Here is a 25220-nt window from a genome sequence, read left to right as displayed (position 1 = left end):
TGTGTTTAATGAGAAATACATACAAACACATTTTGTACTCATTGGAAGCTCTGTAAAGAAAAATAACTCAGCAATATTCTAAGAGGTGTGACTGAAAAATTAAAAAAGAAAAGTGTTTTTTCCACTGGTATTTTTTTCCGCCTATTACAACTAAATGAAGACAATTTGACACAAAAGTGATCATGCACCCAGGCAAGGAAATGTGAAATAGGAGCACCAATGGGACACAGATTCCAAACAGGCACTGAAAAGTGATATTCTGTTGAAATGCAAATTATTTGAGGGTTTTGTTCCAGAGGCATGCAGGGTGAAATTGGCCTTTAAACACATTGGCATACTAATATCTTGAGGTGCCTCCACCTTCAACACAATTACAATAACCATGGAATTACAGTGTAATTGACTCATGGTTTCAAAATGCAATGCATCCACTTCCATTAGACAGAATTAGACATCTGTGCTCTAAGGTGTAGGTGTGGAGAAAGTCTGGATTCGGTGCATCTTCATGCCGCGTTGAGTTAAGATTTGAGACAGCTTTGAAGAGCTGCTGTACATGAGGTGGCAGAGCGAGACCTGACCCAGGTCACAGGGCCTGTAGGTTCCTTTGGTCCTAAGGCTGTTTGAATTACTGCTCATCCTTTTTCTCACATACATTTCTCCATCACAGCATTTCGACAGGAAAACAGAACTGTTTGTTTCATGCAGTTTAATATGACAGCTCTTGTTGGGGTTTTTTGTGCCCCTCTTTTTTTTTTTTTTTGAGTACCAAAAAGGTGAGATTAATCAGAAAAGATGGGTGAAAACAAGACAAAACAAAAAATGGTCAAAACACCTACAGTAAAGGAATAAGAGGAATATAAAGAACTAAAATGTAATAAGAGGAATATAAAGAACTAAAATGTGATGTTTAATACGTATCATGTTATTATTATTAATTAAATAATTTGATCTTTTCTTTTCTATACTTAGATTGGGTTTACTATATCTACAAATGGAACAGGTAATTTCACCTCCCAGGCAGCAGGTTTCCACCCCACAATGTTTCTACGGTGGCTCAAAATGGAAAAGCCAATCGCTCACTCCAGAGATGAGCTTTTCCACTCAAACCTGCTGTAGCTGAAGGTGCGATGGGGTGTGTAGTTGGTTGCTATCTACAAACTCACCACTAGATGTTACCAAATCCTACAAACCAGACCACTTTGCGTCATAACACTTTTCTGTTCTTCCTTCCTCTGCTTGTTCTCTCAGAAGCCTTGGATTTGTTACAGAATTAAGTTCAACCTTTATATTCATTTGGAAGATACTTGATACTATAATGATGATGATGATGATGATGATGATGATGATGATGATGATGATGATGATGATGATGATGATGATGATGATGATGATGATGATGATGATTGACATTATTATAAAATGGACAAAGCAGCAGCCACTGGGGTTTAACCAAAGTATCAGTGCTCACACAGTTTGAAATAGATTGAAATGATACAAGGCTACAGTTTGGGGTCTGAGCTGTACTGGTCTGGCTTCAGATGCATATTTGTTTTAGTGAGTCAGCTCCATGATTGGCATTCAGCTGAACTCCCCGCAGGATTTCAGGCAATAAATAAATATGGAAATCTGAGCATGAGAGCCAAGCTCTTGTCTAGCTGTTTTTTGCCTATTGCACAGTTTAGTCAAGTATCACTCAGGCACAAACACAGTGATAACAAATATTGAAATTGGAGGTTTTGTAACTAACAACTATTTACATCAAAATGATCACCCAGGGAGAATATTTTGCATATAAATGTTATTTCCAAAGTTTACTGTCCTGGTTATCGTTTGCATTTTAGATACACACTTTTGAAAGAATCATGTGGGAAAGTGTCCGGCATGCTTGGCATAAAATACCCATAATCCCCTTTCCCACCCTGGGCAGTGACACATGTTGACCTGATTATAATACAGAAAAGGGTGTTCTAATGAATACAGTGTGGCAGTGAAGAAGCAAGAACTGTGACTGAACACATTCAGCATGCATTGACAGCCTGATTCAAATTGTTTACTTCTTTAAGTTCCTTACTTCCTGGCTGATTTTTGCGGTTGCCGGGGACGCTGCCTGATGTGTGACGCTGTGATCAGTGTCCGTCTGAGCCGAACAGCGATATCTGTGATGATCTGCCTATATGCAATTCACACGGGTTTTAAAAGGAATTGACTGCAGTAGTGAATTGTGAATGGAGCACTAAATTATTACATCATCATCAATATTCTCTGAAGATCCAGAGAGTAAAAAGCATCTTTCATTACTTGCAAAACAGACTCTTTGTGCACTTTCATGTCTCTGCTTCAGATTGAGTTAAATTAGTCATTGTTTATTCTTCTTTTTGACCTCGTTTGCAACATTACTATGAATAATGAACTTGTCTTGGTGGCTAATAATAAATCCTTGACATTTTTAATCAGTGCTTTGTGAATCAGGTTGTGTTCTTGGCCATTTGATAGTAATCGAGGTAAATAAACAGTAAAAGATCTCATTAAAAGGGAAATTTCCATCATGTCTTCATCCCCTCAAAGAGGATAAGAAGATTTTATTTATGTAACACTGGCATAATTTCACCAGAGAATACAGAACCACTATCAAAGTGTTGCATCTGCTCAGTCTTGACTTTCTATTTTTAACATTTGATCTGTAAACCAAAGCTTGAAGGGCATGAAAGGTGCTGAATAAATTGGTCAAGCTCTGACAGAGATTACAGTGTTGGCCTCTGGAGTAAATAGACTGCAAGTTACTTAGAATAATGCAGGAAGTATTTTAATGTGCCCATGGGAAAACGTGTTCTGGTCTTTAGAGGATGTCTGCTGCAGATAGTCCAGACAAAAACACTCTCAGTGGGTGAGATCAAGAGATCCGGATTTTGTGAAGACCTGGTAACCTTCACACATTTTACTTAGAAGCTAGAAGCATTTTGCCATTCAAGCAGAGTGATGGGGTTTTTCACTTTATACAAAAAGATTTTGACATCTTGGAATTCAGATGTGGACACACAGGACTGAAGTGGAACCTCTAAAGGCAGCCATGTCAATCCTGCAGAAATGCAACAGGAGAAGATTTTGACTTATCTACCACTGCACTCAAGCAGGCAGAGCTGAAAAATCTCGTCACCGATTTCATTTCAGTCATTTCAAAACGCAGTCCTCCCTGTTTTGACTGGATGGATCAGGAAAGTCAAAAATGTAATTATAAATTATGTTCAACTGATGCAGATCTGACCACCCTGGGAAAATATTTAATGTGAATAACATCAGTCTGTGGTTCCGAACAAATTTGTAAACTTGCTTGTTTGTTCGCTGCGCATTTAAGCTGACAAAACAAGATGGAGTTGTCCTGTCAGTGAGTCACAGATGGTTGAACATTGTTCATACTGTAGTCTGATTATTTTCACAGCCTGTAATTGTGATGAGAAGAGCTGATTGCACAAGAATAAAATGATGAGAAGGAGTGATTGCATGCGTCATGTAAATATTGTTATAGTGTTTGTATGTTCGTTTCTGCACAAGTGCGAACAAATGAAATAAAGAAAAAATCACATGAGAGGCAGAAGCAATGGAGGAGGAGGAGGAGGAGGAGGAGGAGGAGGAGGAGGAGGAGGAGGAGGAGGAGGAGGAGGAGGAGGAGGAGGAGGACACTGACACCAAGAGAGACAGAGGGCAGCAGACCAAAGAAACAAACAGGAGTCGACGTTCCTTCAATGTTCCTCATTCGGTATCAGCAACAATGGCCGTTCCTTCCGTCTGTAAAGCTGTCAGTCATGTATTCTGTACTTTGAGCAATGCAGAGTTAGATTATTATTGTTATTCAAGTGATAATATAGGTAAAACCTCTACATGTAATCATTCTGTATTTTAAATTTCAAGCAACATTTTAATTAAAATATCTTTCTTATGCTTAAAAAAATTCTTATTCAGTTATTGAGTCATCTTTAATTTTAAATAACATTTTGCTCATATTTGATGTTAAAATATCTTTAAATACACAACATTAATCACTGTTGTTTTACATAATAAAACATTGTGAATTCTCCTTTTTAACATTGTCACATATACAGTAAAGCATTACCTGTGGAAATAAAGTAGTTTTGTTCAGTAGTACAAAACTTCATTGACTGTGTCGTAATGTAGATCGGTGGAGCATCAGATATACAGTATTAGGAAAAGGTTTGACATTGGGGGTTGAGCGTCTGAACCATTGTCAGATTGTTGACACATATTCACAGACTCTTTTCCCAAAATCTCAATCTTTTCATTCCCAGGTCTTCTGATAAATATATGATTTATGATCCTATCCGTTTCTTTTGTGCAATGGAAACACAAACTGTTTTAAAGGAGTTGCCTACAGTCTTACAGCAGATGAGAAGACACAAAGAATGCACAGGAAAGAAGGGGCAGTAGGCAGAATCTAAGCAATCCCAGAAACATGTGACAACATCTGAGATCTATAACACGGGGATTCTAAATGCTTTAGCAGCTGATTGAGGATTGTGTCCAGCCCTGACAATGATGCACACTGAACCCACTGCAGTTTTTCTACCATACCAGTAAATCAATGGAAAACACACAAGACACATCCTTAACACCCACCTAAATACCAGGATATTAACCAGACTTATGTCAGATTGTTTGTCAATGACTGCAGCTCTATGTTAACTGTATTTTATTTGACACTCAGGAAGAGCAAGGACCAGAAAGAACACACCTCACATACGGATCCTTGCGTCTCTGATGGGCAGACCACAGGTGGGGAGGGTGAACAGGCTTCCGACTTCTCACATTCTTTAATGTTAACTTGCAAAACCTTTCTCTTCTTTTGTGTTTTCAATATTTTTCAGTCTTTTTTAACTTTACATTTTGTCAGTCAAGAAGGACAACACAAATCTGACTGTCTCCTACAGCAGGTTAAATATTCCAAGCTTAGACCCCTCAGGAAGATGGTAATGGAATGATGATGGTGTGCCACTGCCTTACTGGATCATCCAGGATAATGTAGTAATAGTGTTGTGAAAATAAGTAGTCTTAAAATGTGAGATAAAAATGTAAATTATTCTTTAACCACTCTTGTCTTTATCCAGGACACCCTCAGACACTATCAGGGGCCAGGTATTTACTGACTGCCGGTTTTTATTAAAGAATATATTTGGTTTTTATTCAATTTGATCCCTTATGTTTAAAACATAAACTGAAGAACCTGATGGATGGATGGATGATTGATTGATTGATTGATTGATTGATTGGTTGATTGATTGATTGATTGATTGATTGATTGATTGATTGATTGATTGATTGATTGATTGATTGATTGATTGATTGATTGATTGATTGATTGATTGATTGATTGATTGATTGATTGATTGATTGATTGATTGATTGATTGATTGATTGATTGATTGATAGACAGTAATATTGCCATGCTCATGCACTTTTTAGAGCACCTACCATAATCTGAAACTGCTTCATCGCTCCCGTTATGTGGCTACTCATCAAACATGTTAGTCATTTTAATGGGCTGAATTCAACCTGAATAAATGAAATGTTTCTGGAAAAAAGGAGCTTCACATAATTGAAACCTCAGACACACAGGCAGCTACCTTTTAAAACTATTCATAACCGGTTAATGTTGTTCACAGTGCTACTATAATGGCCATGTGATGTAGATGCTAACTCTCTCAAGGCAAACCTCGCAAATACACACATCAAAAACAAGAACATCAGAAATGTCGAGTGAGGACATCATCGGTACAGAGAAGTAACCGTACTGCAAAATATCTTAAGACCAAACTCAGGTTAGACTTGTAAACAATAAACTCTATTGCTAGGTTAGAGCTCAGAATAGATCTCCAAGCTGATAACAGATAGCACAATATCACAAATGTAGTCTTAATCACAGAAAACGTTATATGACTGATTCATGAATTCAGCGGGTAATTTGAAAACAAGTGGGACAGAACCATCACAAGCATATAGTTTAAGGGAATGACCGACTGGACATTGAACTAAGAAAGAGAGATTATAAGACAAGTTGATCAAAACAAAGCAATGCCTGTTTTCTAATCAGCGAGTTAAAAAAGTTCCTGCAGGTTTCTCATGTGACTGAGACACTGTAACAGTAACACAAAGCCTGTAGCATGCTGGTCATTGTAAGATACAAATAGTTCATCAGAGATGTGGGACATTTTAGGAGGACTGGTCCACTCTTAGAATTAAATATGCTTTTAACAAGTTTTACTGAGAACTGCTCAAAGATGAGTTCGCTGAAGAGCCAACTAATGACTGCATTATGCCCACTTTGCCTAATTGATAAGCACAATGGGGAAATAACACACAGGATGAATATCTAGTACTACACTTTTGGTGACAGATGAATATGTTGTCCTGAGTACATTTTCTTTTCAAGCAGAATACCAAAAGCTGCATTGCTTTGTTCTCTGTTTTAAATCACTGGTGTCCGGAGTGAGTTTGTCTCACACACACACGCACACACACACACACACTCACACATACACACACACACTCTGAGTATCTGAATGACCTGAGGCTCGAAAAAAAAGACCCAACTGCAGACAACACAAGAGGCAGAGAAGTGCAGTTTAGTTCATTTGATATCAATAAGTACAAAGAGAGGCAACAGCAGATGAAAGTCCATGAAAAATAGGAAGTGAAAAAAGTGTAAATTAACTAAGCATCAGAGAGTAACCAAACTTACAGGAAAATCCCAAGGACAGCACAAGGAACTCTTGCCAGAAGAGATAAAAGAGTCATAGTCCTGGGCATTCAGCCGAGGCTGGGACAACAGGGGAAACAGAGGTTTCAGGTTGGTGACCTGTAGGCCAATAAGGAGCCTGCCAGCAATGACAAATCCATTCTGTAGGTCAGGCAGGAGGTGGTCCGCTGACTGGGGGGTCTGCATCAGGCCAACAGCACACGCTGGATCGGGCTATCTAAAAATAATTGCTTAATGTCGGTAGGGCCAGTTAGATGATAGTCAGGGGAAGGGGTCAGTTGGACTTCAGCCAACTGGGAATCAAACATCAATGTCCATGACACTTCAATTTAGTTCATACAGTCAAAAACAGACGTCTGCTGAGATGATGGTGGTTAAAAATTTCATGAAAAATGACTTATAATAACAAATTAAGAACCTACATTATTTATTATAATCTCTATCTGTCTGTCTGTCTATCTATCTATCTATCTATAATATTTAACAGGATATAAAGTAGACTAAGGCAGAAGGACAATGGTGGGACCACATAGAAAGTCAAAGCACTGATGATTCTGTATTGATCGTAGTTTAATTTAAAGGCCAGAGAAAACAGATGGGTTCTCAACCAAAATTTAAAATGTCAGCAGTCAGTGAACTACACAGGGGCGATTTCTCTAAGACTGTCTAAAATGACAAAAAAATTAATGGTCAATATGCACTGTTTTGTTCACATTTCATTGACTACAAATGCGTTAAAACACGTTCGTCTCGAAGCTACTGCTGCTTATCACAGGTCGACTGACCCGTTCTGTTAACTTGACAGACATTCCCGTAGCGTCAGTACAGGATTCACTCGCAGAAGGCAATTCACTCCAGCGAGGCTGCGTAGAACAATTTGGTCTTCTTCTTTTTTTCATTACCTCAAAACAAAATGGTCATTGGATAAATGCGACGGTTTTGTCCCGCCCCTGGACACTCGTCTCTCTTTCGGGTGAATTGACCAGTGGGCGGGCCTCAGATGGGCTTCAAGCATGACGATTGGAGGATTAGTCAAAAGGCTAAGACCCTTTTTGATTGACAATTTTTGAGTTGCCAATATCACTTGAAGCTTAGTCCTGTCCCCTGTTTTGTAAGCCCGCAGGTAAAGGGAACTTATTTATTAATATTTGCATAAAAAATTACTAAACCATCTCTATCGTTCATTTTTACAGTGCAAATTACACACTTATGGCATTTATGTCTTTCAGTTTAACATAACTTTTGTTAGTTTGTTCAATCTTTCATAATGTTGGCTAGGTCGGCGTGAACTACCCAGCTAGCCAAAACTGATAATGCCGACCTGATTTTAGCTCTGTCATTTGATAGTCTTCTTAATGAGGAGAATCTTTATTCTAATTAAATTAAACAGCAGGAAAATAAAATGTCTTTTCAGCTCCCCTAGTAGGACGAAGTTAGCTTACTACTGAAGTTTTGTGACAAAGGAAGTGTACTGTTGGCCAAACGTGAAAACCCGGCAGCCGCCACTGGAACTCAACAGTATGCAGAGGGATGCTATTGGAACTCCTAATAGTCAATATTCACAGAAATATTTTAGTTTATTTTTGATATATTAGATGTAAATTGAACAGGGACAAATACTAACTAAACTTCTTCCCTGGAGTCTCTGTGCTCTATGCCCTCAAAGGGTTTTTCTCAGGTTCACCCCTCATCCACCCATCTGCTGTGGACCTGCTCTTCCAATCCCACCAGTACCCCCCCTAACCTAATTATCGGCTGGGGTCCGGCTTCCTTTTTCCTCCGCGCCACCATACTGTTCCACCCCTCCTCCACCCATCCGCTGTGGACCATCTGCTGTGGACCTGCACCTCCCATCCACCAGTATCACCCCTCACCTAACCATCGACTGGGGTCCTGCTGCCTCTCTTCCTTGGTGTCATCTTACTGTTCCACCCCACATCCGCCCAGCCGCCGTGGACCTTCCTCTGTGGACCTGCACCTCCGAGCCCACCAGTATCACCCCCATCTCTCCATGTGCTGTGGACCTTCTCCTCCAAGCCCACCAGTACCACCCCTCATCTATCCATCGGCTGGGGTCCTGCTTCCTTTCTTCCTCCGTGCCACCATACAGTCATCCACGCTGTAATTGTGCCTTGACTTTAGCAACCTTAACCATATTGATACTGTCTCTATCTGGCCTGTCTGCCACTCTCTCTCTGTCTCTCTCTCTCTGATGCTGTTCTTCCTTTGATTTCTTTTCCACCCAACCGGTCGAGGCGGATGGCCGCCCAAAAGAGTCTGGGTCCTGGCCGGAGTTTCTTCCTCATCGAGGGAGTTTTTCCCCGCCGCTGTCACTTATGCTTGCTCTGGAGGGTTCAGTTGGGTTTCTCTATCTGTTAAAGCGCTTTGAAATGTCTGCTGTCATGATTAAGCGCTATATAAATAAAACTTGATTGAACTTGATTGATACATGTAAACATTATTTCATACGGAGTGCAATTCTGATTTTGGCCTAGGCTAATTAGTAACCCCCTGTCCCAGGTTGTGCCTTAAATGTTAAAACAAAAGTTCAAGAGCAAAGTTAAAATAGTACAAAATATTAATATGCAAATTACTGCAAAAGACTGCATTTTACATGACTGTGTATAAGAAATAATTTTGATTTTTGAATCTAATGACGCTAATTGGATGATTTATCATTTATTTTAATAGTTTGATTACTTAATTTCACTTTCTTATTCGATGAACTATATTCGGGCATCAGTTATTACAATTTGCTTTACCTTACTTTCAGTTCTTTCTAAAGACTTTTTTCCCTAAACATCATGATAATAGAATATATGCTACAATAAAGATTTAGCCTGCGTTTAATTTGTTAAGCGGGGTGCGCAGGTTCCTGTAAAGGGTTTTTCTGTCACTTCTAATTATGGTGTAAAGTATTTAAGGAACGTTTCCCATTGCCCTCGTCTTCATTCATAAATTTCCTCCATCATCATAAAGAGAAAGCTCTTAGCAGCGAATCTTTACCGACAGTTTATCCTCCGCAGACTTCAATCATGACCTCAAATAGTATCCCCACGAAAATACATATGTATGTGTATGTACATTAAAAAAAATAGCGTTTATCCCGTACGGACCGGCTCGAAACGGGAAGAATACGCCTTTAACGGGACGGCGTGCTTTTAGAGAGACGCTGAGATGAAACCCATCGGTGAAAAACGGGAGGACAGCTCATTTTTTGATGACGGTCAGAGAGAAGGGCAGAGCATAGTTGGAGGACATAAATCCTTTGCTCTTTTTCATGTATGATGTGTGTGCCCTTGGTTACCTAGTAACTCTCCTCTCCATCTCCAATCGGCGCTCCCGAATATCCCAGACGGGGTCGCGCCGCGCGCTCCCGCGTTAGCTCGAGTTGAGCCGGGGAGTCAAGACAGAAGCATCAGAACGCACCGGGAGGAAATAGGAGAGATTCCCTCTAGGAAAACAGCAACAACAACAAAATGGTAGAAATTCATTAAAATGATAGAGGAGTGAGGATGATAAGAACCGTTTAACAGGAAGAGTGCTAAGAAAAAAACAAACAAACAAACAAACAGGGCGCTGACTATTTGGATATTTGGATTACCCGACTGCAAGTAAAGACCGCGAAACAGTGAAACATTGTCCTGCTTTTTATTTTTAATTTTTTTTTTTTTTATAAACACGGCATGGGGTTTTTACGTCTTCACAAGGCAGGTGAGTCATTTTTTTTTGATACTTGAAGAGCAGCTGAGGAGATTTTTTTTAGACTGTGTCCGTGAATTCGAGAAAGGCAGAGGGAATGTGGCCACATCGGGCTACTTACACCCAAACTATGGCATTCATCTCTCTGTTATTTTGTCTGTAAAGATAAAGACTGGCACTGACTGACGCCGCATCGACGCAGAGCAGTAAAACTGACATAAAGCACCCATACTTCCAAAACGCATCTGGATTTTGTGAGTCGAACTGCGCTCTCTGTGAGATGTGGATTAAGTGTGTGCGTGTTTTGTCCACATTGACACGCGTACCGTGTTTTAGAAAATATACACTAGACGCGTTAATGCAGAAAATACACGCTTGTAGAATTTGTTCGGAGCACTTGTTACTTTGGCATAACGTCTTGTGTGCGTGATGGAGCAGTGACGCGCAAGCTCTCTCGCTCTCTCCCCCCCTCTTTCTCTCTCTCTCTCTCTCCCTCCCTCCCTCCCTCCCTCTCTCTCTCTCTCTCTCTCTCTCTCTCTCTCTCTCTCTCTCTCTCTCTCTCTCTCTCTCTCTCTCTCTCTCTCTCTCTCTCTCTCTCTCTCTCTCTCTCTCTCTCGGAAACACGCACCTTCTGCTCTCCTCTCGCATCCCTATTACACACACGCTCATAAAGAAATAGCCCTGCTTTAGGCAAATTAAATTATAAAAAAAATAAAAAATGAGCGGAAATTAAACGAAGAACGAGTGAATCGTCCACAATGACATCAGATCAAAGATTTAATAACCACCACCAGTAACCCTACGTATGTCTCCATCTGTGGAGGTGAGCTGCAGGGTATTCTGCCACATGCATCAGTGGGGATCTCCGTTTCCGTCTTTTTTTTTTTTTTTTTTTTTTTTTTAGAGGTTTTTCACTTTAATTAAACTGATTTGAATTACATGGTTGAGGCAGCTCGCTGAATTTGAATGCGTGAGGTTCAGTGAATTTGTCTACAAGAATATTTCCTAATCTTTAGAGTGGAAAAAGACAAACCAGTGAGTGCATGTCTCTCTTATTCTCATATCAATTTATGAGTGAAATTCTGTCTTATTTGTTCCTCTTTCCATTATCACTGATTATCTTCCATGACTGCCTGGTTTTTGTAGCAAACAACCTCAGTTTTCAACTTTTTATTGTTCCAAAGAAAGCAGTCAAAAACACACAACACCACTTGAGAGAGAATAGTGTTGAATTTAAACCCAGGGAATAATCCTGTGGGACTTTTGTAGCGGCTGTAGTTTTTACGACCATAAAATCTGGACATATGGCAGAATCTCAGAAGTATATAGCCTCAGCATGTAGTGGTTTAAAGAATGATCAACTATGAGAATTAAACCCCCTCCTGAAAAAAAAAAAAGAAGTGAAAATGTCAAGTAAGAGTTGCCATGGTGATTGGTACATAGAATAAGCCCTTAATGGGTAATAATGATACAGTCACATTACTGAGTGCATTTAAATCCCCCTATGAAATTTGATTAGGAGTCTGGATTTAATTTATGTGTCTTAAATGTCATGTGAAGGATTACGCTCGCGACGGCTGCATGTAAATTCTCTTTCTCGCCCTTAGTTAGTTTGCATTCCAGTCTAGTAAGTATCTATTTTTCAAATGACCTGCTGTTTCCTTGCTAGTTTTTGTGACTTTTATTTTTCCAAGGTTTGTGTCTCAGCTGAACACTGCTTGCTGAATTTGTTCATTAGCTAGATTTATTAGGCCAGGAACGTTTGGGGCCATCAAGAAGTTGTCTGTATGTAATCACTGCCAGGCATGCATAAGAGCAGCATTTTGAAGTGTAGCTCTGAGTCTCTTGTTTACTCTGACAGTCTCGGAAAAGCTCAAGAAAAGCTCCATGAGACTCCTCGTCTGCTGCAAAGGTCAGCAAGGCTTCATTCTGACCTAAAGTGTATACACCTGAGTAAGTCCTGGCCTGACTTATCATGGATGAACCATTCACTGGTCTCTGGCCCGAGAGGCCTCTTGTTCTTTAGCCTTCTTTTTTTCTTGCAGCCCTCTCATTATTGTTCTCACACCTAGATGAGGAAATGGCGGTTAGTGAGTGTGTGGACTGCTCTGTGCATATATAGAGGTGTGCATATGTGTACGTATATGCTGTACACATGACGGAAGCCATGAAAAGCGAATGAAAATGCACATGAAAAGCAATTCCTGATACACTTGTCAAATCCTTTCCAGTAGCAGAAAAGTCACATTTTTGATTCTTTCAAAAGATAAAAGTCTCCTGATTTGAATTAAAAAATACTTCGGGACTGAGGCAAAAGTAAATGCCTCAACACTGCTGCACATAACATATTTAACACAAAATTTTACATTGTTCATGACCCAAAAACATCTCCCTCGATGAAGAGGTTTTCCTGCCAAAGACCAATGTCTGTTTAGTAAACAAGATTTAGTTGGACATCATCATTCTAACTACAAAGCAGATGTCATACAGTATGTCTGTACTCACTGTCTGCCAGGAGTTATGTGTTTATTATTTATTTATTAATCAGGCCATTTATGTTCAGTGATACTCAGGCTGAGGACAACGCTTGCTGAGTAAAACTCAGGGACCACACGAATCCTGCAGCCGCTGAGGGGAGCTATTTTTTGATCGCTTTCTCTTTTTAAAGGGGACTTTTAAGAAATGCATCAAATGAAAACAGACAGCTAGAGGCAGAGGGAGGCTGTCATTGTGGAGGGAGATTCTTTCAGATGCAAAGCTGTACTGCAGAATAAAGTATTTGAGCTTACATTTGGGTCCAAGTTCAGTTCATCACGTTGATGGGAAACACACAGAAGTCATTTTAGCTCGCTGAAATATGTCAGCTGAAGGATGTATATAAGTTTGTTTGCACAGATGTTAGTTCTAATGTCACTATGACTGTGATTGGGGATTTATTTTCTAATTACACAAGTTTTGCAACACGTCAAAAGACTAACTCTTCACTTCATGGACTGGTTTCTATGCACTGAAAGCTCACATTTGTGATTCTTAAGCTTTTTGAATTTTAAAAGGTCTGTTGAAGGTAAGAGTGAAGTGAACAAAGGAGCAGTCATCCTTACCGTGTGGCTGACAGAGGTGAAGGCCTGCCTATTTTTTTGTTTACTTTTTAAATTTCACCTTAATCCGCATGATTCAAATTTCATTTTACTTGACTTAATCCACCCTGAAAATGTACAAGCAAGTGACAGGGAATCAACAGTTTTAAATCCTGGGGATGAACGTTACTGTCCAGCTGACGTTGACATGGCAGATACTGCCTTCCTCTGTCATTTCCCCCTTCCTATCCAATGAAGCAAACACTAAACCCCTTTCTCTTCTCATTTTCTTAACATAGACAAAAAAAATATTGTGTGTATCAGGCAGGACACAGAAGCAAGGGCCCATCTAATTCATGGGGTAAATTAGTGGAGATAAGGCTTGAGTCAGTACCTCCAGCCCACCATAGATCCCCCTGGGCAGGCTCTTAAGGAGCTTAGTGAAAGCCTGTCGTATGAAGACATGACATGGAGCTGGCTAAATGGGCTACGTTGGAGTGTCTTCCATCAACCTAATATTCACATACTGTATGGGGTTACTGTCATTCAAACTTTAATCCCATTCAATTTATTCATTCTTATTTATTAATTCAGAGTTCCTAGACAACATGGCACTGTACATAAGAAAGGTGCATTCATGAGACTCATGAATGCACCAAGCCGAGCTAACAATCCACTTAAGTCTACTCATTAGGCCGTGTTGTGTGAGAGTATGTGCCACCAAATCAATAATGAATGTTGGTTTACACACAGTAAAAGAACAAGGTAAAATCATCCAGAGTCACCGGGATGCATGCACTGGGGTAACAATTAGGGGCTTCCTCGAGCTCTGCTGTGCTGCATCTTTTTTTTTTTTTTCCGCGGCAGACATTTCCCTTAATGTTCCTCCAGGGTCCAACAACACGCCTGTGCCGCTCTTGAGAAATTACAGACACTGTCCACAAAGGCTTTTCCAGCCACAACTACCAAAGTCCATGTCAGGTTCCTGTGATGTATGAGGTGGCAGGAGAAGTGGAAAGCGTGGTGACGGATAGGACACCAGGCGCCTGAGTGTGTGTTAACCTCATAATGCTGACAGATTACAGATTTAAATATTTTAATTCTTGCAGAGCACATGCTTGTGATGAAGAGAGGGAAATGACTGCAGTAATGCAAGAGATTAATTGAGATCCTTCCTGCCTCCCTTTCACATAGACACACACACACATGCTTACTGTACACACACGCACACACACACACACACACACACACACACACACACACACACACACACACACACACACACACACACACACACACACACACACACACACACACACACATTCAAATTCATCTTTAAACTCTTTAACATCTTTTTTTGTATCAGGGCTCAGATTGAGTCCTGCATTATGATCACGCTGCTTCATTTTTGATTCTTTATTTTTTGTTTACTTTCTTTCATTTTTTCTTTGTTTTTTTTTTATTTCTTTTTCTTTCTTAGGCAATAAGCACAGATCTGAGCCTTTTCAAAGCTCTGGATTACTGAGTCATTACTTATTTAGTTTTCATTTTTCATCCCTCCATTCTGGCTATATTGACAGTCCTGGAGATCAAATAAAATATTATGCGTATCATAAATGTAAAGGATAGGGCCGGTTTTGCCTCATAGCAAACGGGCCGTTGTTTTGTCGCTTTCTGCCATGTTTTATTTTTGTTTTTTATTCATTTTCTGCACATTTAATAAAAACATATTTAACCCAAGGAATTTCACAACAGAGGCGATGTCCCATTAATTTTGGTCTAAAAATGTTATTTTTTATGTACAAGCAAACCTTGGTTTTCGAACGCTTTGGATATCGAACAAATCGGAATTTGACCAAAAAATTCAGAATTTTTTGTCTTAGAAGTCGAACAAAATTTGGAAGTCGAACGCGAAACGAACACATTTTTTGGGCGACTGTGGCTCAGTGTTATCGGCCAGTGATTCAAGATCAGTGGTTCGATTCCCGCTCCCGCCGAGTCATTTGTGGTGTCCTTGGGCAAGACACTTTTCCGTCCTTGTCTCAAGTGGGGCACTCGCTGGTGTGTGAATGTGTGTGATTGTTCCGCTGGTGGTCGGAGGGGCCGTAGGCGCAGATTGGCAGCCACGCCTCCGTCAGTCTGCCCCAGGGCAGCTGTGGCTACACACGTAGTTACCATCACCAAGTATGAATGAGGAGTGAATGAATAATGGATCCAATGTAAAGCGTCTTTGAGTACCCAGAAAAGCGCTATATAAATCTAATCCATTATTATTATTATTATTATTATTATTATTATTATTATTATTATTATTATTATTATTATCTCTTGCTGGTAAGCTAGAGAAAAGGCGAGAGAAGTGGAGAAAAGTCGAGAGAAAACGTGACGATAATGTGCTTTTTATTTTAGTTTACTGTATTCAATAATTTTTTCACTTAATTTGCGTTCAATTGCTTATGGTACGAGCTGTGGTACCGTAAACTTCTGTCCAAAAGATGACGGTAACTCGTACCTTAGGCTAACCTGATTACGTCAATGCTTTTTTTTTCTTTCTTTCTCGTGTTTGCTTCCTTCTTTTACATTCTTTGAAATGTTTCATTAGTATACAATTTGATATATAAATGACATTTTGAAATAACATATTATGTTGAAAAAAGGTAGTTTTCTAGCGTCTTACATTAGATAGATAGATACGTAGATAGATACGTAGACAGATATTTGTCATGGGAAAATGTATTTAGAATTCGAACAAATCGGTATTTGAACAGCCTTTCGGAACAAATTGTAGTCGGAAACCGAGGTTTGCCTGTATGTATTTTACCCAGATTGAACAAAACAGTGACAAAGTGTTCCTGATGGCTTCAGCGTAGTGTCAGTGTTAGTCTCTGTCTTATGATGTTGAGAAAAAAAAAAAGAAAAAAAAATTCCTTCAGGAAATCAGGCTTACTGTGGGTTTTGATTTACCTGTAGGTATGAAGCATGAGTGTTACAGAATGTCGGACCACAGTTCCTTATGTAGTCTCCAAACACCTTAACAGAAACAATATGAGTAAAGCAATACACGAGTAAACAGTAAGCTACTTACTTTAGTCTCTTTATTTAGAAAGTGTCTTAATGACACTGTAAAATCTCTACTTAATGGGACTGTGCCGGTTTTAGGATTGGTTTTTCAGCGTAGACCTGCTCTTGACCATAGTATATTTTTTATCTCTGGCCAGCCTGGCACTCCTTCCTGACAGAGATATTCCTCCATGAAACTCAGGACCTATCTGTGCTTAAATTCGTCACAATTATAGTTTTCTTTCAAATATATCACCTTCATGTTATCACCCATCATAAAAACAGAACCCAGGAAATTGTCTCGATTCTAATCTGCCAAAATAAAAAATACACGGAAAGGTTTTTCAGAGGCATAGGTCTGGAAGCTTGAATAATACAAAATTTAGCTTATTGATTTTTTTTAACTATTCTCCATCCGTATTTGACCAGCATTAAATCCATGTAAAATAGAGTTTATTGACCTCATCTGCTCTCTTTGACTTGCTGAAGCTCATTACATAGATATGGATCCAGATTCGACTGAAAATCTGTGTCATTACAGAAATAGACCCGTGGCTTCCCTCCTAAGATGGCAGCTCTGATGAATTGGTGGCTGTAGGTCACAAGGAAAATGGTTGGAAGTAAAACAATGCACATGAGAGCAGGAGTTGAAATTTTTAAATGAGTTTCTTGTGGATTTTTATCAGACAAAATGTTCTCTTTTTTTTTTAGTTTGGTGATGTGGGCAAGCGCAGAAGACAATCCTTGAGGTACTTTTCTCAGAATTGAGGTTTTGTTTTGGCCACCCAAATAAAAATCTCAAAAATCTTTTTTTTCAAAAACTGTGAATATGTGGGTTGTTTTTGGAACCATGTTTCACAGTGTCCCCTCTTACTAAAATTACCCAGCAGAGTCCCATTGTATGTCATGCCTCTTGTCTCTCATGTCATTCCAATAGGAAGGTAGACTTGGCACATAAGATACCAGAGCTGGAGTTTCTCTCTCTGTAAGTCCTTTTGGCCTACGGCCACTATGAATTTCAAGTGGGATTAAGTACAGGTGTCGGATGACATAACGGTTTTGGGCAGGTCAATCTGAAAGCAAAAGAGTGAAATGATACTGTTGGATAAAAACGGTTCTGTGAGAGTAGCAGGAATTGAGAGGGGATCAGAGAGGATAAGAGCAAGGACAGAAGGAAGAGTTGAGATTGAAAAGAAACAAGAGGAAAATGGTTAGGTTGTTGAAAGGTAAGCCTGGATAAGCCTTTTGACAAGTGAGCTCTGGGCTGGGGAAAGCCAGTCACACAAAAAATCTGCCAAGTTTGTTTTATTCATACTTTCCTGTCAATTTTTTTTTCCACACTAAACAAACAACAAGCAGAACATGAATCATACTGAAGTGTTATCTCAGAGTTTCTTCTATCTTCTCTCTTCGATGTGAAGATTGTTGACTGAGGTAGATCTCCTCGCTGTGCTGAAAAATTACTAAATCATTCAATGGTTTCTGACACCCCAGTATTTATCTACATTGTCATCTCTTATTCTCTTCATAATCATTCAATCCACATTTCATTCAGTAACATTTAACTGAATCTCAAATTGGTAAGTTAAGAGTAAGAATAAACATTCTTTCTTCAAATTTTTTTGGAATCCTGGCACCAAGTCATTCATCAACTTTACATTGAATGGAGTTATTAGATATTGATGTTGAAGATGAACATTTCATCAAACAGGAACGGCTTTCTTTGAGCCTCGTGTATGTCAGAGTTATCTCCCAAGTCTACATCTAAATCAAAGTATCAAATGGAATTTGTATTGCATATTTTACATACAGCATCGTTGGTGTAAAATATACTTCCAAAACTGCTTCATATAGACGTATTTGATTTTTAAAAAATACCTCAGCCAGATTAGACACTCTTACATGCTCATAAGATACTCATGTGATTTATCCAGTAGATCCATGATCACTATGTAACAAGGAATCCAGAGCTGACCTAATAAACCATGTCTTTCCCTCTGTCTCCCACTGTGAGAATACATTAAGGATTCACAAATGAAGAAACCTTATCACAAAAGACATGTGACATATTTCCTCAGGGAAAAATTGTGCTCTGTGTCTCAATAGCCCACTTTTCCTTCACATTTATGTTTTGCTGCACGTGAATGATGTCCAGCTGATTCCCATGTAAATATGTGTTGTATCCACATCCATTAGCAAGGGTTCTCAATAGACAACCTGAGAGAAGAGAGTACTCCATTGACAAGCCTTTGCTTTTGACTGTCCAGCACAGCCTGAAAGGACTTGTCAAATTTGGGGAAATGAAGATCCTCACTTTCCCTTTTAATCTGAGGCTTGCACCCCATACCCACACAGCAGCAAAATGCTGCTTAAGATAAAAAGCGACCAAAAGAGTAGGGCATGGATGTAGAGCTGAATGGCTCACAGAGGATATTTATGTAATCTCGGGTCAGCAGGGCTGACTCAAACCCAACTCGGAGCCACTGCTGCAGCAGAGAGAGGCCCAAGGACAGTAGCAAATTTTCTAAATCCCTGGTAGACACAGAAAGTTAAGACATGCAATGTTGCAATAAAACAAAGCCCAACCCATTTATCTGAACATCCCACACAACCCATGGCCCAGATTTACAGCCCCAGGCATCCACAACTACCTAATCTTCTGGCAGCCACTGCTACTGATATTGATAGGAAAAGAGAATCCCACAAAGGAATTCTGAGCTGAACTGGGCTAACATCCCCAAAACATGAGGCATCCTGTAATGATTTGGAATCGAGCACCCAAAACATATAGCATCCATTGGTATGTACTATAGTCTCATTGTAAGTTAGAATAATTTTTTCTTAATGATTTTTGTTCTTCCTCTGTACTTGTCCCACCTTGTGTTATGTGACATGAGGTGTTTAGTGGTCATTTGACAAAGCCGGGTCTTTGATTAGCATTTGTACCCTCAGGAGACAGAATGCGGCTGATGTTCCGTCAAGAGCCAAATGCCTATTTGAGAACAAATAAAAACAGGTCCTCTCTCATCATTAGATCTAAGGCACTTAATCCTACACTGAGGCGGCTCTCCTCTTCCATCAAAAACCTGGTCTTTGTTTCCATCACATACGGATTCCGTCTGTGAAGTTTGTTAGCATACCAATCTCCTGCAGAATGAGAGAACAATCTTATTTCTGAGGCATCTGTTATCGTTATCGACTAGCCTGTCGATAACAGATATTCCCCTTAATTATTCATAAGGGGAAAAAATTATTTGAGGTTTACCTTTGTGAAAAAAGGCTAGAAAAGAGTCTTAATGTCATACTTGTAGTTGATTTTGTCCCCAGAAATTTAAAGTATGGCTATTTACTGCTGTCATGCTTGTAAGCTTTGAATAATAACTTGATTTTTATTCCCAGTGAGTCGAAATTTTCTTTTGAATTATCTCACACATTTTTTTCCTGCTAACTTGTAAAAAATGAAAAGGACAAAACAAGTCACCCACACACACACACATCAGCACAAAGGGAGAAACACCTACACAGGCCATCATTTTTGCCATTCAGGCTTTCTGTTCCTCACGTTGTACATTCTGGTAATAGGTGACATTCCATTTCCATTCTTATGACTTTGCTTTTAGTGTCTGAAAACATTCCTTACAGAATTTAAAGTCACATGATGTTTTACACAAGATCTGGAAGCACTTCCATCCTTCTGCTTCCTTGTCACAGGTGCCAAGGTTCTCCAGCAAGGAAACAAGAACATACTTGTTCCGTTTCATCTATGCTCATGCCTGGTAAAAAATGCTGCTGGTAGTGTTCATATTGGTGAAATTCTTGCACAGAGGAATAGTTTTTAAATTGTTACCGTTTAGGGCATAGTTTAGATGTCAGCAGTTAAATGAATAAGTGATGCGCCCTCAAGTTGCATTTGATGTTAGAGGATCTGATCCGATATGACTTCTCACCCAAGCAGGCTAAACATCCAGATGTTGGCAGGAAAAGCGTTTCCCCCCCCCGCAGGTTGCTAATGAAACATGGAATAGGGAGGATGTTTATTATCATCCGATGAACAAAAACATGAGAAATAAGGTGGAAAAGTTGGTTGAGAATAGAGTTTTTAAAAAGCAGCAGTCATGTGCGAGACTGGATACATGATTGGGAAGCGTATGAGCACATAAACAGAGTCTACATCATGTGTTGTCATTGCTCTGGGCTTCTTTGCTGCAAAGTGGGCACAGGATAGGAAAAGAGTTACAGTGTGTGCAGTTTTTGAGGAAGTGCAGACAACCTTAGGCCAAATCTGCCTGCAGTGGTCAGGCATGGCCTACTTCAACATGTACAGTCATTAATGTCTTTGTGCACTCTGTTAAAAGTACACTAATAGGATTCCAATTCTGGATATGCATGTAGTTCACGGTAGTGTGTATACGAATGATGTGGATGAAGTACAGCTGATATCCTGTGCGTGTGGCGCCTTGCTGTATGACCTTGAGCACCCTCAGAAAGCCGCATTGTCTGAGGAAATGTGACTTTTGTGCAATAGTGGTCTACTCTTGTCTCACTACTCTGTAGTGCCTGTGTGTGGTTGAATAATGTCCTGCAGGAGACACTCTAAGTGCAACGTCTAGGACTCAGGCGTCAGCATTAATATCAGGGCAACCTCTCCTCTGTGTGCAATGGCATGGGGGATATTACAGCATTAGAACGCATGAATTATAACCGTATTGTTAGCCCAATGTCAGAGAACGCTGGTGTGTTTCTCGTACTACTGGTCATCAGTCAAAGGTAGGAGACAGAAAAAATGGTTATTATGAAATGTGCCTTAATTTTATCCCTGTGCACACTTTTTTGTACTGATGATAAATTTAAGGCAATTTTGAAGAATAATGTCATACCAGGGTGCCACTCGTCAGAAACTGGTGTCAGCCTCATGCTGCTTCTATGGCTGGTCTGACAATCTGGGAATCTGTGGATTTCAGCATGTGTTTGGGCACACTGACAGTTTAACTGGAACTTTTGAGTGTGAGAGGGTTTGAGATTAGCATTTACTATAATGACGTGTATGATTCCTGTTGCAAAACAGCGCAAGTGACAAAAGAAAGCTGGTATCAGATAAATGTGAAGTAGGATGCTATTTGTCATTTAAGGACATGCTTTTGGGTGTTGCTGGAACACGCCCTCAAATGGACTGAGTGACACAAAATCTGGCAACATGACAATTTGATGAACATGGGGAATTACTAAAGTAGACAAGAAGCTTCCTTCTTAGCAGGCAGATGTGAAAGTTTATTCAGCAGTTGTTTGTTTTGACCTCTGATGTTGACTGGCAACAACATCCTTTATTTACTAATTGGTTTAAAGGTGAAATTGGTTTTCTGAGTCAATAAAGTGTTAAGGATGAATTCGAATGGAGTAGATGTGACAGTTAGCACAAAGGTGAAAAACACTTCATAAAACGTTATTTTATCATCCATCAGAGAGGCAAAAATCACCACTGAGCCTTTGTGTACGTACTGGAAGAGGCGCAATCGCTTTGGCAGAACACTCCATGGAAGTTAGGAAATGCACAGCAAAACAAATTATTCACTTTAATCGGCATCCTGTGCTCTAGCATAACCATAAACAGTTCTGTTTCAGAACTGAATGATGTAAATCATTGGGTTCTCTATCAAGGCACTCAAAATCAAATGAACCAGAGGTTATTACTTTCACCCCTGCTGATGACAGACGGATTCACTCAGTTGAATGTCGAATGTTTTCTGGAATATTCCATTCAGTACATGCATCAATGCTGAACAACTGCCCTGATTTTAATCATCGGTGTCAATAAAATTGATTCAATATATCAGTATGGTTGCAAAAATTAATATGCATAATTAAATTTTTCACTGTTTTTGGTGGTGACAGACTTTGTAAAAAGATGCAATGAATAAGATTTTTTATCATAATTTATGCTCTCTAAAACCATGTTATAATTTGATTAAAATGCAGTAACTAGATTTGCTTTACAGTGATGGTAACTACTTGGAGTGACTCTTTTTTTAAATTTTTTGCTGACTCCTTATTTTTATCTTATTATTGCTGTCATCTCTTTTCTACAATGTAGTATGCTGGGTACAAATTACATTTCCATATTTCTTACAGAAACTGGTCCGCAGTGTGTGTTTTTTTTTATTTCTCCAAGATGGCAACCCCCCTCCAGCCAGTAGCTGAACTGTTTCCTCAGTCGTCATCCCTGATCAAATAGCCATAATGCTCAGCTTTCACTATCCTAGTAAATAGTCTTACCTACCTCCATCTTTGTCTTTTCTAAAAATGGGGGTAGGTAAGACCCACCGACGCAATAATGTAGGACGCATTACCTAATAGATTTGGCAGAAATACAGAGTTCAGGGTGGTCTGATAAAGCTGGGTTAAAGTACTTTAATCAATCACTAAGAACACGAGCCAATTTAGGAAGAAGCCTGACATTCAAGATAGGCTTTCAGACAGGATTAGAAATAGTGAATGGAGAAGAGACATATCTGTCAGGGTGAGCTGAAAGGACTTGTCAGGAGACAGTGTTCCTTCCTCCATGTTTGATATTGAGACATGTCTCTGCCTCTCCGCGACACAGCCAATCCCAACCCATGTCTTCTGTTTCCGGGCTTTGCCCCTTAGTTACACTTGGCTTGCTTTTTCAGATGATGCAGATCGGTATTAGTAACAGGACTCTGCTGGTCCCCTCTGTTGTTTACTCTCAACAGGCACAGTCATTGAAAATGTCCCTCAGACCTCATCATCATCATCTGGATCATCTGGCCAGACTAATAATATCCAGAATATTCATGTGATGGAGCGACGAGCAGAGTTAGACAGCTGCTTTTCTAAACCAACAACTGTAAGAGTCACTGGAGGAAAAACAGCTGCTATCTCTTCCATCACGCAACACCCCACCCTGCCTGTGTGTCGCATCTGAAATCACTGGACACCACATTCTTTATCATATTGATGGATAAATCAGACTCTTACTGTCACATTTTGAAAGCTTCGCGTTGCATAGCTCCAGGCATCCCTGAAGAGAAAGATCAGGTAAACCCCTCGTTCCAGCACGGCAGTCTGGGTAGGATCAATAGGGAAATCAGCCCAGGGATGTGTAGGTACTGGGTAAGGGGATGGTTCAGCTGTAGTGATTGATATCGTCTCAGTAAGCCTTCTACATCACCTCATAAATCCACCTAGCTGCAACTCTGTATGAGCCTGTAATGTGATGAATTAAGGTGTAAATGCTTGAACCACATTTGCATTTTCAATTGTCCTATTTTTAAGAGTAAATGATTTATTATTGGACGGAGATGAAAGCAGTCGGGACTATATTCAAATAATAATTTACCTTTCCCTCAGTCCATAAAATTTTACATCATAAAATCTGAATATATGGAAGAGCTAGCTATACTGATTATATAACGTTTCAGTTTCCTGAAGAAAATGAAATGTGATTGTTAATTTGCATTTTGCATTATTACAGAAAATAAACTCTGTCGTAAAATTTACATGTTCTTCAGCAAGATAATCTTGATTTTGGAAGCATGAATAAAAGTGCCAGAAGATTAACCCTAACATTATAGAGTTAGAGTTGGTACAAAATGTAAGATGTGAGTAAGAGTAAGATATGATACAAAATGGATCTCCAGTCATCGCTGTATTTCCCACTGGACAATCCTCCTCACATAAGTATATATGTATATATATATATATATATATATATATATATATATATATATATATATATATATATATATATAAATTTTGACTAAGAACATTTCCTAATAATATTAACTTTGCCAGATGTACAGTTACTGTATCTGTATGATAATTTTGTTCTCTAAAGGTCAAAATGTCCATTATGTACAATAATTGAACTTCCGTATGAAGCTCTTTGTAATGTAATACTAGACATGATTTACATGCCTCTTTCCACATGATCATTTTCTAATCATGCATGATGAAGACTGTTGATGAATATTACATTTTCTGCCCTACTGCTCCATGTTCATTTAGAGTTACTTGAAGGAGGAGCTTGAACATAACATACGGCTTCAAATACAGTATGTCATTTAAGTACACTGTGTTCAGGTGGAGTCGATTTGAACACACCAGCAAGTCCAGATGTTTAGTTAATTAGCCCACTGTTGCTCCTGGCATCGACTGTTTTAAAGCCGCATGCAAACAGATTACCGGAGTTGTAATTTAATTGTTGAATAACAGTTTAGTACAAAAGTAATCAAACCACTGGACATCGACAGCTCCTTCCAAGCATGATATGTGGGTCAGTTGCTTAAAGTGGAATTTTCTGTCTGTTAAATTATACGTTCTATTTAAGTGTCCTCTGGCAAGTTTGTGAACCCCGGCTGTGTGATGGATTATAACTCCTGACGAACAGGTGCCAGTTCCAATGGCCTCTGCCACTGCTGAGTGAATGTGTGTGACTCCTAGTTGGTGTTGGGAATCGCTTCGAGCGTTCAATCAGATCAGAGAGACACGGCATATAGTCAGCACAATCCATTTACTCATCATTGTTTCTCACCTCTGTCAAGGAGATGTTGATGGTTTGCTGGTGGTGGTTTTTTTGACTGCAGCTCGGATTACTCACG

The 25220-nt window shown here is 39.5% G+C and overlaps 1 protein-coding gene across 1 annotated transcript in view; it reads left to right on the top strand.

Annotated features, from left to right (window-relative positions):
- The first annotated feature begins 10294 nt into the window (after window positions 1-10294).
- nlgn3a (neuroligin 3a) overlaps window positions 10295-25220 on the top strand; it is a 117466-nt gene continuing 102540 nt past the window's right edge. Inside the window, 1 exon segment of the mRNA XM_068326249.1 lies at window positions 10295-10480. The gene's annotated coding sequence lies outside the window, so the exon portion shown is untranslated.

This window comes from Antennarius striatus, chromosome 10, assembly GCF_040054535.1.
Source record: "Antennarius striatus isolate MH-2024 chromosome 10, ASM4005453v1, whole genome shotgun sequence".
In the NCBI taxonomy this organism is placed as follows: Eukaryota; Metazoa; Chordata; class Actinopteri; order Lophiiformes; family Antennariidae; genus Antennarius; species Antennarius striatus.
This window is presented reverse-complemented; position numbering and strand designations above follow the sequence as displayed.